This window comes from Nicotiana tabacum, chromosome 6 (genome assembly GCF_000715075.1).
Source record: "Nicotiana tabacum cultivar K326 chromosome 6, ASM71507v2, whole genome shotgun sequence".
NCBI classification, from domain to species: Eukaryota; Viridiplantae; Streptophyta; class Magnoliopsida; order Solanales; family Solanaceae; genus Nicotiana; species Nicotiana tabacum.
Window position 1 is genome coordinate 101,464,070 of NC_134085.1, and position 16,889 is coordinate 101,480,958.

Here is a 16,889-nt window from a genome sequence, read left to right on the forward strand (position 1 = left end):
AGATGGGTTATAACTTATAAGTTTTGAACGTGAATTTCGGTTTTTCAGTTTAATCGAAAACCAAAATACAAAAACCGTAAACCGCACCGAAAAACCAAAAATTAATAATTTTAAAATCGTGCACCGACCGAAAAACCGATTAAACCAAAGCCAAAAAATTGAAATTCACGGTTCAGCCGGTTTTTTCGGTTCGGTCGGTATTATGCCCACCCCTAGTCTGTGGGATGATCTGAATTCTTCATATGTGGGTCCTGTTTCTTCATGTGGAGCACTGCCCATATTCATATAGGACCAACAGTTATTTCAATTTCTTAATGGCCTCAATGATTCCTACACAACTGCCAGGAGTGCCATCATGTTGATGAATCCTCTCCCACCTATCAACAAAGTTTATTCCCTCTTGCAACAAGATGAGAGTCAAAGAGAAGCTCACTCTGCTACTCCAAACTTCACTGGTGATGCCACCTCTTTCTTAGTGTCTCCTTCTATTTCTACCACAAATAGGAACTTCAGTCAAAGGGTGAACTTTGAGGCAAGAAAAAGTACTACAAATGTCTCTTACAAGTACTGCAAGAAACTTGGCTACAGTGTAGACAAGTGCTACAAACTTCATGGGTTTCCTGCTAATTTCAAATTCACTAGGAGTAAGAAGTATGCTTCTTTTGTCCAGACTGAAAGTCCACCTACTACTGCTGTCACTTCCACCTCTCAACATGCTGATACCTTAGCCCATGGATTCACCGAGGAGTAGTATTGTTGACACCTAATTTTGTCCCTCCTCCTATTGAATTTATTCCTTTGAGCTTCTATTTTTTTGTAAATTATAAAGATGCTATTTTTTACTCAAACTATATTCTAAAGGAATTGTCATTTATTATTATTATTATTATTATTATTATTATTATTATTATTATTATTATTATTATTATTATTATTATTATTAATATTATTATTATTATTATTATTATTATTATTATTATTATTATTACTATGATTATTATGTTTTTTAGTTAAAATAGTAGCCCAATGTCACAACACGAATTTCCCACCCTCGGGAGTCGTGATGGCGCATACTAATACGAACTAGGAAAGCCAATCAATTGCACAATTTACCTCTTTACCCATTTTATATTCATTAACCATTTCAAAATAATAAGTTAAATAGTAGAATTTAACATAAGCGAAAGAAACAAACAAAAGCTATCTGAACATGAATATCCAATACAACTATTTGAGTCTCGACTACCCAGAACTGGTGTCACAGTTTCACAGACGGTCTAAGATTACTACAAATAAAGGGTCTAAAAGAAAGAAATAAATATAACACTGTCTCTAAAAATGCATGAAAGAAATAGGAATAGTAGATAGAAGGAGACACCAAGGCCTGCGAACACCTGTAGGACTACCTCGGGTCGCCTGATGATCAAGAATCAACAATCTCACTGCGATCCGAAGTCCACAACACTGGGTTCTGCACAAAAGAGTACAGAATTTAGTATCAGCACAACTGAACCCATGTGCTGGTAAGTGCCTATCCTAACCTCGGCGAAGTAGTGACGAGGCTAGGACCAGACTACTAAATAAACCTGTGCAATTTAACTATATACAGCGGAAAAAGAAGTACAAAAAGAAACTGTCATATACAGTCAAGTATGGGAGGGGGAAAACATGTTGCAGGGAACATGGAATAGTAACAGAAGAGCAACAAATAAGTATGAGGTTCACCACAGTTCAATTGAAAATAGGAGGGGGAAATCATGTTGCGGGTTACAACAAGTATCAAAAGGAAACCAACAATTTAGTGTAGAGAAACCGTAACACAGTTATCAATAAAAATTTGGATATCAAATACAAGTGCACGACATCATCCTTTGTTCTTTTACTCTCTTACCAAAACAGTACACGGCATCACCCTTCGTGCTTTAATACTCTCTCAACAAAACAATACACGGCATTACCCTTCGTGCTTTATGCTCTTCCTCACCCAAACAACAATCACAAGGAAAATAGGGTAAGGGAATCTATAACCTCGAAATAAAATCAAGTAATAACATAATATCAGGAAATAAACGTAAAGGACAACATAATTCAATTATCAGCAAGAATCAGGGAAAATCAAGGATAAGTGCACGGCATCACCCTTCGTGCTTTTACTCTCGTCCTCACTATAAGAATCAATACAATAGGCACGGAATGGTACATCGTGCGGCACGACATCACTCTTCGTGCTTTACACTCTTTCCTCACCATGAAATTAATATAATAGGCACGGAATGATACATCGCGCGGCACGGCATCGCCCTGCGTGCTTTACACTCTTTCCTCACAAAAACAATGCACGACATCACCCTTCACGCTTTAACTCTCTTCCTCACCCAAACAACAATAACGAACAATAGGGCAAGAGAATAACTGGAATTTGCAATAAGAATCCCGGCAAGGGAACAATATCAACATCCCGACAAGGGAGATAACAAATAAATCAACAATAGCCCGACAACGGTGACAACATAATGATCTCTTCTCTTTCTCACTTTTACTTCACAATTCACTTCACAACTCGAGCCAATGCTCTAGAGGTTCAATTATCACTTATACTTTCACAATTCGTTATACAACTTGAGCCAACGCTCCTCAATGTTCATAGGTCATCAATCCTTCCACAAACTTTATACAACAATTAGAAACCACCACTAAGGCATGAAAGATACAATGAAGTCATGATAATCACAATATAAAGACTCACGGGCATGCTAGACACCAACGTATAGATACTCATCACCATGCCTATACGTCGTACTCAACAATTACCGCATAGCAAAATAGGACTCAACTCCTAATCCCTCAAGCTAAGGTTAGACCAAACACTTACCTCGATGCCACAAATACAATTCACGTTTCAATTATAGTTTTACCTCTTGATTCCAACACCATTTCGCTCGAATCTAGCCACAAGTTACTTAATTACATTAATAAACGCTAAATGAATCAACTCCAATGCATGAAAATGAGTTTTCAAAAGTTTTTACCCAAAAAGTCAAAAATCGTCCTGGGCCCACATGGTCAAAACCCGAGGTTCGAACCAAAACCCGATTACCCATTCCCCCACGAACCCAAATATATGATTTGTTTTGAAATCGGACCTCAAATCGAGGTCCAAATCCCCAATTTTTTGAAAAACCTAGGTTCTACCCAAAACACCCAATTTCCCCCATGAAAATCATTGATTTTGAGTTGAAATCATGTTAAAAGATGTTAATGATTGCAGAAAACTAGTTTAAAATGACTTACAATTGATTTGGAGAAGAAGAAGCCTTTGAAAAATTGCCCTAGTGTGTTTATGTTTTGAGAGGATATGAAAAATGGGTTTAAAATCATCTAAAGTTGCAGGTATGGGAAATACGAACAGGGGTTCGCAATTGTGAAACCCGACCTCTGCTAAGCTGGGAAATGTGAAACAGGGCTCGCATTTGCGAACCCTTCATAAATGCTGGACTTTCGCATTTGCGACTTGGGAATTGCAACTACAACATCACATTTGCGATCACTAGCCAAATGGGAAACTTCGCATTTGCGAGGATAACCTCGCATTTGCGAGAGGGAGCTAGCCTGGGCTTCTTTCGTAATTGCAACAAGCCGCTCGCATTTGCGAGTCAGGCTTCGCAAATGCGAAGTCTGCTGGCCTGCTATGCACAACTAAAAAACCTGCAATTTTCTAAGTTCAAAATGCACCCCGTGGCCTATCCAAAACTCACCGAGCCCTCGGGCTCCAACCCAAATATACACACAACCTCAAAAACATCCTATGGACTTATTCGTATAATAAAATCATCAAAATAACATCATGAATATCGAATTAAACTTCAAGATTAATGAAATTTCTCAAAACTTCTTTAACATCAAATTTTGCATTTAAGGTCCGAATCACGTCAAACGGATTCCGTTTCTTACCAAACTTCATAGAATTATCTTAAATCATATATAAGACCTGTATCGGGCGCTGGAACCAAAATACAGCCCCGATACCAACACGTTCTAATCAAAATTCATTTCCAAACCTTATGAACAATTTCAGAAAACGATTTTCTTCAAAAATTCATTTCTCGGGCTTGGAACTTCGGAATTTGATTCCGAGCATTCGCCCAAGTCCCATATTTTCCTACGGACCCTCCGGGTCTGTCCAATCACGGGTTCGGGTCCGTTTACCCAAAACGTTGACCGAAGTCAAATTAATTTATTTTATAGTAAAAATTTATCATTTTTTTCCAAATTTTCACATTTAGACTTTCCGGCTACGCGCCCGGACTTTGCACGCAAATCGAGGTGATGCTAAAAGAAGTTTTTAAGGCCTCGAAATGTAGAATCATTTTAAAACAATTGTTCGTCCTCGAACGGACAGAAGAAGGAAGTACCTGAGTCGGGGAAAACATGGGGATAATGGCTCCGTATATCGGACTCGGACTCCCAGGTCGATGCCTCAGGAAGCTGATCTCTCCACTGAACACGAACAGAAGGAAAAATCTTCTATCTCAACTGACGAACCTGCCGGTCTAGAATAGCTACCGGCTCCTCATCATAAGACAAGTCCTTGTCCAACTGGACAGTGCTGAAATCTAATACGTGGGATGGATCGCCGTGATATTTCCGAAGCATGGACACATGAAACACTAGATGTACGGCCGATAAGCTCGATGGCAACGCAAGTCTATAAGCCACCTTTCCCACTCGATCAAGAATCTCAAACGGGCCAATGAACCTAGGGCTAAGCTTTCCCTTCTTCCCAAATCTCATCGCGCCCTTCATAGGCGACACTCGAAGCAATACCCGCTTACCGACCATGAATGCCAAAGCACGAACCTTGCGGTCTGCATAACTCTTTTGCCTGGACTGAGCTGTATGAAGCCTATCCTGAATAATCCTGACCTTGTCTAAGGCCTCCTGAACCAGATCCGTACCCAATAACCGAGCCTCTCCCGAATCAAACCATCCAACCGGAGACCGACACCACCTACCATATAAAGCCTCATAAGGAGCCATTTAGATACTCAACTGGTAGATGTTGTTGTAGGCAAACTCTGCTAAAGGAAAAAATTGATCCCATGAGCCTCCAAAGTCAATGACAAAAGCTCGGAGCATATCCTCCAAAATCTGAATGGTCCACTCGGACTACCCATCCGTCTGAGGATAAAGTGCTGTGCTCAACTCAATCCGCGTGCCCAACTCTCGCTGAACTACTCTCTAGAAACATGAGGTAAACTATGTACCTCGGTCCGAAATGATAGAGTCAGGCACACCATGAATACAAACAATCTCCCGGATATAGATCTCAGATAACCTCTTAGAAGAATAGGAGATTGTCACAGGAATGAAATGCACTGACTTGGTCAGCCTATCAACAATGACCCATACTGCGTCGAACTTCCTCCGAGTCTATGGGAGTCCAACAACAAAATTCATAGGGATCCGCTCCCACTTCCACTCGGGAAGCTCAATCCTCTAAAATAAACCACCGGGCCTCTGATGCTCGTACTTAACCTGCTGACAATTCAAACACCGAGCCACATACGCAACGATATCCTTCTTCATTCTCCTCCATCAATAATGCTGCCACAAATCCTGATAAAATCAACTCTCGGAGTCCATCCACATTAGTCATACAAACTCGACCCTGCAATCTCAAAACTCCATTATCACCCAAGGTAACCTGCTTGGCACCTCCGTGCTGCACCGTGTCTCTAAGGACACATAAATGGGGATCATCATACTGTCGATCTCGGATCCGCTCCCATAATGAAGAACGAGCAACGGTGCAAGCTAAGACACGACTGGGCTCAGAAACGTCCAATCTCACGAACTGATTGGCCAAAGCCTGAACATCCGAAGCAAGCAACCTCTCACCGAGCAGAATATAAGCAAGACTCCCATACTGGCTGACTTCCTACTCAAACATCGGCCACCACATTCACCTTCCCCGGATGATATAAGACGGTGATATCATAATCTTTCAACAACTCCAACCACCTCCTCTGCCTCAAATTCAACTCCTTTTGCTTAAAAAAATATTGAAGACTCATGTGATCCGTGAACACCTCACATACCACGCCATACAAATAATGCCTCCAAATCTTCAACGCGTGAACAATGGCTGCCATCTCCAAATCATGAACCGGATAGTTCTTCTCATGAATCTTTAACTACCGCGAAGCGTAGGCAATGACTTTGCCATCCTGTATCAATACCGCACCAAGTCCAATACGAGATGCATCACAATAAACTGTATAGGGCCTTGAACCTGTGGGCAAAACCAACACCGGTGTCGTAGTTAGAGCTGTCTTGAGCTTCTGAAAGCTTGCCTCACACTCGTCCGACCATCCGAACTGGGCACCCTTTTGGGTCATCCTAGTCAACGGGGCTGCGATAGATGAGAACGCCTCTACGAACCAATGGTAGTAGCCTGCCAATCCCAAGAAACTTCGAATCTCTGTAGCTGATGCTGGTCTAGGCCAGTTCTTGACTGCCTCAATCTTCTTCGGATCAACCTGAATACCCTCTGCTGATACAACCATGACCTAGAAATGCAACTGAACTCAACTGGAACTCACACTTCGAGAACTTAGCATATAACTGACCATCCCTCAAGGTCTGAAGAACCACTCTAAGACACTTCTCGTGCTCCTCCCGACTACGGGAATATATCAAAATATCATCAATGGAGACTATCACAAACAAATCCAAATAAGGCCTGAATACTTGGTTCATCAAATCCATAAAAGCTGCTGGGGCATTTGTCGACCCGAATGACATCACCAAGAACTCATAATGCACATACCGAGTGCGGAAACTGTCTTAGGGACATCAGATGCCCTAACCCTCAACTGATGGTAGCTAGATCTCAAGTCAATCTTCAAAAATACCTTGGCTCCCTGAAGCTGATCAAACAAATCATCAATCCTCATCAGTGGATACTTATTCTTGATTGTAACCTTGTTCAACTGCCGGAAATCCATACACATCCTCATCGATCCATACTTCTTCTTAACAAACAACACTGGCGCACCCCAAGGCAAAACACTCGACCTAATGAAACCCTTCTCAAGCAAGTCTTGCAGCTCCTTCAACTCTTTCAACTTAGGCCGGGCCATACGATACGGCGGGATAGAAATGGGCTAAGTGCCCGAAGCCAAATCAATACAAAAGTTAATATCCCTGTCGGGTGGCATACCCGACGGGTCTGAAGGGAATACCTCAGGAAACTCACAAACAACGGGCACAAAATCAATAGAAGGAACCTCAGCACTAGAATCACGAACATATGCCAAATAGGCCAAACACCCCTTCTTGACCATACGTCGAGCCTTCACATAGAAGATAATACTACGGGTAGAATGACAAAGAGTCCATCTCTACTCTAAACGAGGTAAACCCGGTAAGGCTAAGATCACAGTCTTGGCATGACAGTCCAAGATAGCATGGTAAGGTGATAACCAGTCCATCCCTAATATGACATCAAAATCAACCATGTCCAAAAGAAGCAAATCTATACGAGTCTCAAGACCTCCAATCACAACTATACATGAATGATGGACTCGATCTACCGTAATAGAATCACCCACCGGTGTAGACACATAAACAGGATCACTCAAAGAATTACTAGGCATGACCAGATATGGTGCAAAATAAGATGACACATACGAGTATGTAGACCCTGGATCAAATAACACTGAAGCATCTCTATCACAAACTAGAACTGTACCTATAATAACTGCATCGAAAGCCTCAGCCTCTGTCTTGGCTGGAAGAGCATAAAATCGGGGCTGGGCCCCACCACCCTAAACTACATCTCTAGGACGACCTGCTGCTGGCTGGCCTCCACCCCTAGCGACCTGAGCTCCACCTCTAATACCTCTACCTCTACCTCTAGCACCTCTACCCCCACTTCTAGCTGGCTGGGCGGGCTATGGAACACCTGGTGTCTGAACCATGGCACAGGAACACTAATGTTAAGAGCTACTCAGTGCTCAAGGGTAATACCTAGAAATGTGCCTCGTGGTGCCACAAGTAAAACAAGCCCTCGGCTGCTAGGGCTGACGACCCTGGAAACACTGAAGCGGCGGTGCATTGATAGGAGCTGATGGTGCACTATAGGACTACTGATTAGAATATTGCATCACGGCCACCTGAAGCACCATGAGAAACCTGAAGTGCTGACTGAAAAGGCCTATGAGTATGGCCTCTACCATATGAATCCCTACCTCCAGACGAGGTACCACTGAATCGGACTGAATGACGGGGCTCTTGTCTGACCCATGACTACCTCCCTGCGACAGAACCATCTCCACTCTCCGGGCCATATTGGCCGCCTCCTGGAAAGATATCTCACTCCCAATCTCCCTAGCCATCTGAAAACGAATCAGCTAAATAAGTCCATCAATGAACCTCCTCACCCTCTCTCTCAGTGGGGAGTATGACAAGATCATGACGAGCCAAGTCGATGAATCTCGTCTCATACTAGGTAACAGTCATGGAACCCTGCTGAAAATTCTTGAACTGCCTCTGATAGGCCCCTCTCTAAGTGATGGGGAGAAATTTCTCCAGTAATAGCTGAGTGAACTACTCCCAAGTCAAATCTGGCGATCCGACTGGTCTAGCCAAACAGAAATCCCTCCATCAAGTCTCGGCGGATCCAAACAAGCGAAAAGTGGCAAAATCGACCCCATTGGTCTCAACTATCCCCATGTTCCTAAGAACCTCATGATAGTTGTCTAGATAATCCTGGGGATCCTCAGTAGATGCACTGCTGAAAGTAGTAATGAAGAGATTGGTGAACCTATCCAGCCTCCACAAAGCATCGGCAGACATAGCTGCTCCATCATCGGTCTGAGCTACCACACCTGGCTGAACTGCTCCAACTGGCAGAACTACTGGAATCTGAATCTGGGGAGCTACCTGCTCTGGAGTGCGAATAGCAGGAGTCTGGGCTCCTCCTCCAGCCTAAGAGACGGCTGGTGATATAGGAAGCAAACTGCCCGGGTGACACTCCCCATAAGGCCCACTAGATGGACCAGAGCATCCTGAAGAACTAGGGTAGCAATAAACCCCTCTGGGACCTGAGCTGGGCCCACCAGAAGTGCTGGGTCCGGAACCTTATCATCAAAATCAACTTGAGGCTCCGCTGTAGGTGTTGCTGCTCTGGGATGAGCTCTGCCCCTACCTCGGCCTCTAGCACGGTCTCGGCCTCACCCTCTGCCCCTCGTGGGAGCTCCTATTGGGGGCTCGGGCTGCTGGTCAGTGGATGAGGAAGCACGTGTTCTCGCCATCTGCGAAAGAACAGAGTAGAAGTTCAATTAGCATTGAGAGACCAAACCGCACGATAGGAAAGAATAAATGTGAAGTTTTTCCTAACTCTGTAGCCTCTGGGGGATAAATACAGACTTTTCCATACCGATCCCTCAGGCTCTACTAAGCTTGTCTGTGAACTGTGAGACCTATGTAACCTAGAGCTCTGATACCAATTTGCCACGACCCGGATTTCCCACCCTCGGGAGTCGTGATGTCACCTACTAATACGAGCTAGGCAAGCCAATCAATTGCATAATTTACCTCTTTACCCATTTTATATTCATTAACCATTTCGAAATAATAATAGTTAAACAGCAAAATTTAATATAAGTGGCAGAAACAAACAAAAGCTATCTGATCATGAATATGCAATACAACTATTTGATTCTCGACTACCCAGAACTGGTGTTATAGTTTCACAAACGATCTAAGAATACTAGAAATAAAGGGTGTGAAATAAATAAATAAATACAATGATGTCTCTATAAATGCAGCGAAAGAAACAGGAATACTAGACAGAAGGAGACTCCAAGGCCTGCGGACGCCTGCAAGACTACCTCGGGTCTCCTGATGATCAAGAATTAACAATCTCACTGTGGTCCGAAGTCCACAACACTGGGGTCTGCACAAAAGAGTGCAGAGTGTAGTATCAGCACAACCGACCCCATGTGCTGGTAAGTTCCTAGCTAACCTCGGCGAAGTAGTGACGAGGCTAGGACCAGACTACCAAATAAACCTGTGTAATTTAACTATATACAACGGAAAAAGAAGTACACAAAGAAACAGTCATATACAATCAAGTATGGGATGGGGAAAAGAAACAGTCATATACAATCAAGTATGGGAGGGGGAAAACATGCTACGGCGAAACATCGAATAATAACAGAAGAGCAATGAATAAGCATGAGGTTCACCACAGTTCAATTGAAAATAGGATGGGGAAATCATGTTGCGGGGTACAACAAGTATCAACAGGAAACCAACAATTTAGTGTAGAGAAACCGTAACACAGTTACCAATAAAAATTAGGAAATCAAAGACAAGTGCACGACATCACTCTTTGTGCTTTTACTCTCTCTCTCTCTCACCAAAACAATACACGGCATCACCTTCGTGCTTTAACACTCCCTCACCAAAATAATACACGGCATCATCCTTCATGCTTTACGCTCTTCCTAACCCAAACAATAATCACAAGGCAAATAAGGTAAGGGAATCTATAACCTCGAAATAAAATCAAGTAACAACAGAAAAATAGGAAATAAATGTAAAGGACAACATAACTCAATTATCAGCAAGAATCAGGGAAAATCAAAGACAAGTGCACGACATCACCCTTCGTGCTTTTACTCTCGTCCTCACCATAAGAATTAATACAATATGCACGGAATGGTACATCATGCGGCACGACATCACCCTTCGTGCTTTACACTCTTTCCTCACCATGAAATCAATATAATAGGCATGGAATGGTACATCGTATGGCACGACATCACCCTTCGTGCTTTATACTCTTTCCTCACAAAAACAATGCACGACATCACCCTTCGCGCTTTAACTCTCTTCCTCACCCAAACAACATTCACAAATAATAGGGCAAGGGAATAAATCAAATTTGCAATAAGAATCCCGCAAGGGAACAACATCAATAACGTCAACATCACACAAGAGAGATAACAAATAAATCAACAATAGCCCGGCAAGGGTGACAACATAATGATCTCTTCTCTTTCTCACTTTTACTTCACAATTCACTTCACAACTCGAGCCAATGCTCTAGAGGTTCAATTATCACTTATACTTTCACTATTCGTTATACAACTTGAGCCAACGCTCCTAAATGTTCATAGGTCACAAATCCTTCCACAAACTTTATACAACAATTAGAAACCACCACTAAGGCATGAAAGATACAATGAAGTCATGATAATCACAATATAAAAACTCACAGACATGCTAGACACCAACGTATAGATACTCGTCACCATGCCTATACGTCGTACTCAATAATTACCACATAGCAAATAGGACTCAACTCCTAATCCCTCAAGCTAAGGTTAGACCAAACACTTACCTCGATGCCACGAGCATAATTCACATTTCAATTATATATTTACCACTTGATTCCACCACAAATTCGCTCGAATCTAGCCACAAGTTACTTAATTACATCAATAAACGCTAAATGAATCAACCCCAATGTATGAAAATGAGTTTTCCAAAGTTTTTACCCAAAAAGTCAAAAATCGCCCCCGGACCCACATAGTCAAAACTCGAGGTTCGAACCAAAATCCGATTACCCATTCCCCACGAACCCAAATATATGATTCATTTTGAAATCGGACCTCAAATCGAGGTCCAAATCCCCAATTTTTTGAAAAACCTAGGTTCTACCCAAAACACCCAATTTTCCCCATGAAAATCATTGATTTTGAGTTGAATCATGTTAAAAGATGTTAATGATTGAAGAAAACTAGTTAAAAATGACTTACAATTGATTTGGAGAAGAAAAAGCCTTTGAAAAATTGCCCTTGGTGTGTTTATGTTTTGAGAGGATATGAAAAATGGGTTTAAAATCGTCTAAGTATAAAGTTGCAAGTCGCAGGTATGGGAAATGCGAACAGGGGTTCGCAATTGCGAAGCCCGACCTCTGCTAAGCTGGGAAATGTGAAATAGGGCTTGCATTTGCGAACCCTTCATAAATACTGGACTTTCGCATTTGCGAAAATAATGTCGCATTTGCGACTTTGGAATTGCGACTACAGCATCGCATTTGCGATCACTGGCCAAACGGGAAACTTCGCATTTGCGAGGATAACCTCGCATTTGCGAGAGGAAGCTGGACTGGGCTTCTTTCGTAATTGTGACAAGCCACTCGCATTTGCGAGCCAGGCTTCGCAAATGCAAAGCCTGCAGGCATGCTATGCACATATGAAAAACCTGCAATTTTCTAAGTTCAAAATGCACTCCAAGGCCTATCCAAAACTCACTCGATCCCTCGGGGCTCCGACCCAAATATATACACAACCTCAAAAACATCCTAAGGACTTATTCGTATAATAAAATCACCAAAATAATATCATGAACATCGAATTAAACCTCAAGATCAATGAAATTTCTCAAAACTTCTTTAAACATCAAATTTAGCATTTAAGGTCCGAATTGCGTCAAACGGATTCCGTTTCTTACCAAACTTCACAGAATTATCTTAAATCATATATAAGACCTGTATAGGGCACCAGAACCAAAATACGGGCCCGATACCAATACGTTCTAATAAAAATTCATTTCCAAACCTAATGAACAATTTCAGAAAATAATTTTCTTCAAAAATTCATTTCTCTGGCTTGGGACCTCGAAATTCAATTCCAAGCATACGCCGTAGTCCCATATTTTCCTACGGACCCTCCGGGACCGTCCAATCACGGGCCCGGATCCATTTACCTAAAACGTTGACCGAAGTGAAATAAATTTATTTTATAGTCAAAATTTATTATTTGTTGTTACAGATTTTCACATTTAGATTTTTCGGCTACGCTCCCGGACTGCACACGTAAATCGAGGTGATGCTAAAAGAGGTTTTTAAGACCTTGAAAAGTAGAATTTCATATTAAAGCAAGTGATGACCCAAAAGGTCATCACACCCAAATACTCCCCTATTTATCTAGCCCAACATGCGTTCTCTGTCCAAATGAAGCCCACTTCACCCAACAATATCCTAAGCCCAACCACTTTAAACCAAATCTCAACGAGACTAACCCCAAACCAATTCTCCGATATTATACCTTCCTCGCCAGCAACAAACGTCAATTTTCCCTTCTTTAGTCCATTATCTTATTTATTCTCTTACTTTCCTTCCTTTTTCTATTTAGTTATTTCTTTAATTATTTTACTACTTTATTACCAAATGTCATAGCATAGTTTCTTCACAAATCACTCAAAAATCAAAAATTATATCTCTTCCCGTAAAGAAGGAATTTTAGTGGAAGATTTGGGTACGAATTTCATTAAAAAATCTGTTCAAGTTCATAGGAGTCCCCAAATAGGTAAAGATTTTGATTTTATCGCGGGTTCCGCTTTCTTTGATTTGATATAATAATTTTCAGAGAAACTCAATCCCGTAAGTTTCTTTCCTTCTTGACATGATTTAGTATTGCTTTAATTATATTATAGTTGAATTTGATAAATATTCATATACTTTTTATATGTAGAAAGAATCACTTTTTCTCCCAAAGTTGTGGTCTCCGATTTCTGCTAATTGATTCTCTCAAGTACTAATTGTTAGCCTTAATTTCTATCCTTTTTACTTAGAGCATTAATAATTTTTAGCTATAAATACTACTACTATTAAGGCAAAGAAAAAGAAAAAAGAAAGAGGAGGAGGACTTTTGATCATTGCTCTTCATCACTTCCATAACTTTTCTTTTACTGTGATATACTCTGCATTCACTGCTCTTCGGCTACTTCTTCGCTTATTGCAAGCCAACGCAAAATTTCTTTTCTTTTATTTCACTCGACACAAGTGTTGCTCGAAATTCTTAGAAGTTTTGGTGATCTCGGAGCATCGAGATTTGAGTATTGGTTTCTTGTCACTATCATTCGAGTTTTTTTCATTGCAATCACTGCGTATTTCTGGAGTTTGTTTGGCATATTTACTGTTGTTGAAGCTCTGTCCGTGAATCATTATTTAGATTTCTAATTTTCTTATAAATTTGGTACTCCACAAACCGGTTAGTTTCCTGATGCCGCATTATGATTCCTTTATGTGTTGGTTGTTGTTAGAATAGACTAGTCCTTCTCTTTAGTTTTGTATTCTATACACTCTTGGCCATGACAAGATATCGAATGCCATGCGGCACTCTATTGAAATTATGTCAATATAATAACTAGGTACGTCTCTTAAATTCAGGTGTGTTTTTGATCTTTTGACTTTACGTGTGAGTTTTTGAATATGAGACGACCTGATCATAAATGTCTTTAGGATTTGTTCTGGCACCCTAGTAACTAGGAAATAATTTCTTTTATTTAGGACTAAAGATTGCATAAATAAAAGTAGCACCAACTTATCTGCTATGTTCAACGATTTAGTGTAGGAATTCTGCCTAAAAGATTTTGAATGATATTTGTAAGTTCCATGATCTTCATTCTTTGAATAGAGCTGAATTCATGTTGCATAAGTATCATTTCAGTGAGTATTTCTTAGTTAATAAAAGGCGGCATTGGATTGTTAAAACTTCCTCCCTTAAACCTTAAGGTTGTTTGCCGGTCTTATGTAGTTAAAACTACCCTGCCTAAATCAGTGCACTTGTTTTGACACTTAGACACCATGTTTAGGATAAACTGGCCTAATATACTGCATTTCCAGTTGTGGATAGTATGTCGGAAGCTAAGAATTATATTTGTTTGCTTTGTTGGCTATAACATTACTGCCATGATGTTCTTAAACACGGATACCATGTCCTTAGGATTTTAATTCATCTAGATATTCAGTCTATGGATAAAGCATCCAGATAACTTGTTATCCAATAATGCTTGTACTTTATTTTGTTTGAGTAATTATTTATTTGATTTGAACACTAGAGGTGCTCTATTTAGAAACTAATAGTAAGAGAAGTCAACAACTTCGTTGGTGTTATTGGCTAGCGAGTTGTATTTTTCAGCATGTTCTTTATCTTTACATGACTAAATTACAAATCGTTTGAACCAAATACTTGAAGTTATATTATTTGGAAGTAACGAGTTAAATTTATTTTTGCGATAATTCGATCACCATGTGCGCTGCATATGTGTTCTGGTTAGGCTATGATGTTACAGGATGGCCTAATTCGAGCATTGAGCGAGGATTTGGAGTCGCCTGGGAAAGGGAAGGTTTAAGAATTATTGTGTTGGAATTTACTTTGTGCCTGAAGCTCATTAGTTTAGCTTGTGTTGTAATGTTGGCCTTATAGTGCTACAAATAATCTGTAATTGTGTAAAAGGGATGATTGGGGCTGAAACTTGTTTGTCACTTGTTGCTGCTATATGCTATTTGCTATTGTGGTTTGTTTCTATTTTTACTAATCATTGAAGTCATGCTTTCATTTTCAATATTATTACCATGCGTATAGAATTTAAGTAATAGGGAGAAGTAATTTTCTGTTTGTGTTATTGTGCTAGTAATAATAATTTTTAATGCACTCAATTTTCTTTTAACAGTGGAGATTGCTAATTATTTTAAATCTATCATCAAACTAGTTTTACAAAAAACATCCTTGATTCATTTCATGGAAACAAGAAATGTTAAGTAAGTATAGTCTTCCTATAATATTTTTATTATTTATTAAAGGCTTGGGGGCTAGTAACAATCTTTGTATACAGGTAAATTTTCTGGCATACGATTTTCAAATCAGGTATCTTATTTCAATTCCTCTTTCTTATCTACCTTTAAACAAAAGAGTACGTATCTTTATACTTTAATCCAAACTACTTTATCTTCTACTTGACATTTTTAGTAATTTTATAATTATGTTTATTCTAGTATGCTTATACTTGAGTTGTGTAGTATCAATTCAAGAAAGTTATTATATTATAAGAGTTCATTTCACTACTTCAATTATCATCTCTCAATTTAATTAATTCGGAGGCCAACATGAGCCCTCACATGCCTTATGTGTTACTTGTTTAAGTCCCAATGTGCTCCCTTTTATGTGATGCTAATAAGAATAGTAATAGAAACCTGAATTTTTTTTTTATGTCTAGAGCAATCCTTTTAGAATAGTGTCCAAAGCCTCCTGGACTATAAGAAGGGACGGGTAGTTTTAAATTAAGACGCGCTTTAGAATTAACTAGTATGCTCTTAGGTTAATAACTCGAAGATAGTAATGAGGGTAGCTGGACATGATACACAAATTGCCCGAATAGCCATTGCATTTTTTGGCTATAAAAGTCTTAGCAAACTTTGTACGGGAGTTGATCCATCAGGCTTAAAAATTTAGGTCTCCCCTTTAATGTAATTAAGTAGGCTTTAATAATTTACCATTCTTATATTTTTGTCATGACTAGTTTTAATTAGTTGCTTTTAATTGATGTATATGCTTGACCACTAGGATTAATTCACAGCTTAGCAACCTACAACCTAGTTTAATTCAATAATCCCACATAGTCTAAAATTCGGCCGGGAACCACAGTTGTGGACCTCGAAGAGTGCCTAACACCTTCTCTTTGAGGTAATTTGAGCCCTTACCTGATCTTTGCTGGCGTTGTTTAGTTAAAACAGAGTTATTTGCAAACAGGTGCCCTAACGCACCTTAAAATCGTTAGGTGGCGACTCTTCTCTTTTAATACCCATTTAAAAGAGTTGTCACACGTTAAAGCCCTTCTTCACGAGAAAATGGGGCGCGACAGCATGGCGAATCTGCTGGGGATATACTTAGGCTCTTACCATAATGAATTTTGCTTGTGTAGATTATTGGATTGCTTGTTCGATTTCTTTCATGTACCTCCCTTTCCCGTTCCTTTATTTGCTCAAAATTGCTATAAACCTCCCTTCCTTTTCTCCTTTATTCGTTTCA

General features: G+C 40.2%; 1 long non-coding RNA gene across 1 annotated transcript; it reads left to right on the forward strand.

Annotated features, from left to right (window-relative positions):
* The first annotated feature begins 13,173 nt into the window (after positions 1-13,173).
* LOC107772202 (uncharacterized) lies at positions 13,174-15,385 on the forward strand. The gene is made up of 2 exons (XR_001645013.2): positions 13,174-13,385; positions 15,139-15,385. It is a non-coding gene; the product is annotated as an uncharacterized LOC107772202 (long non-coding RNA).
* Positions 15,386-16,889: the final 1,504 nt, after the last annotated feature.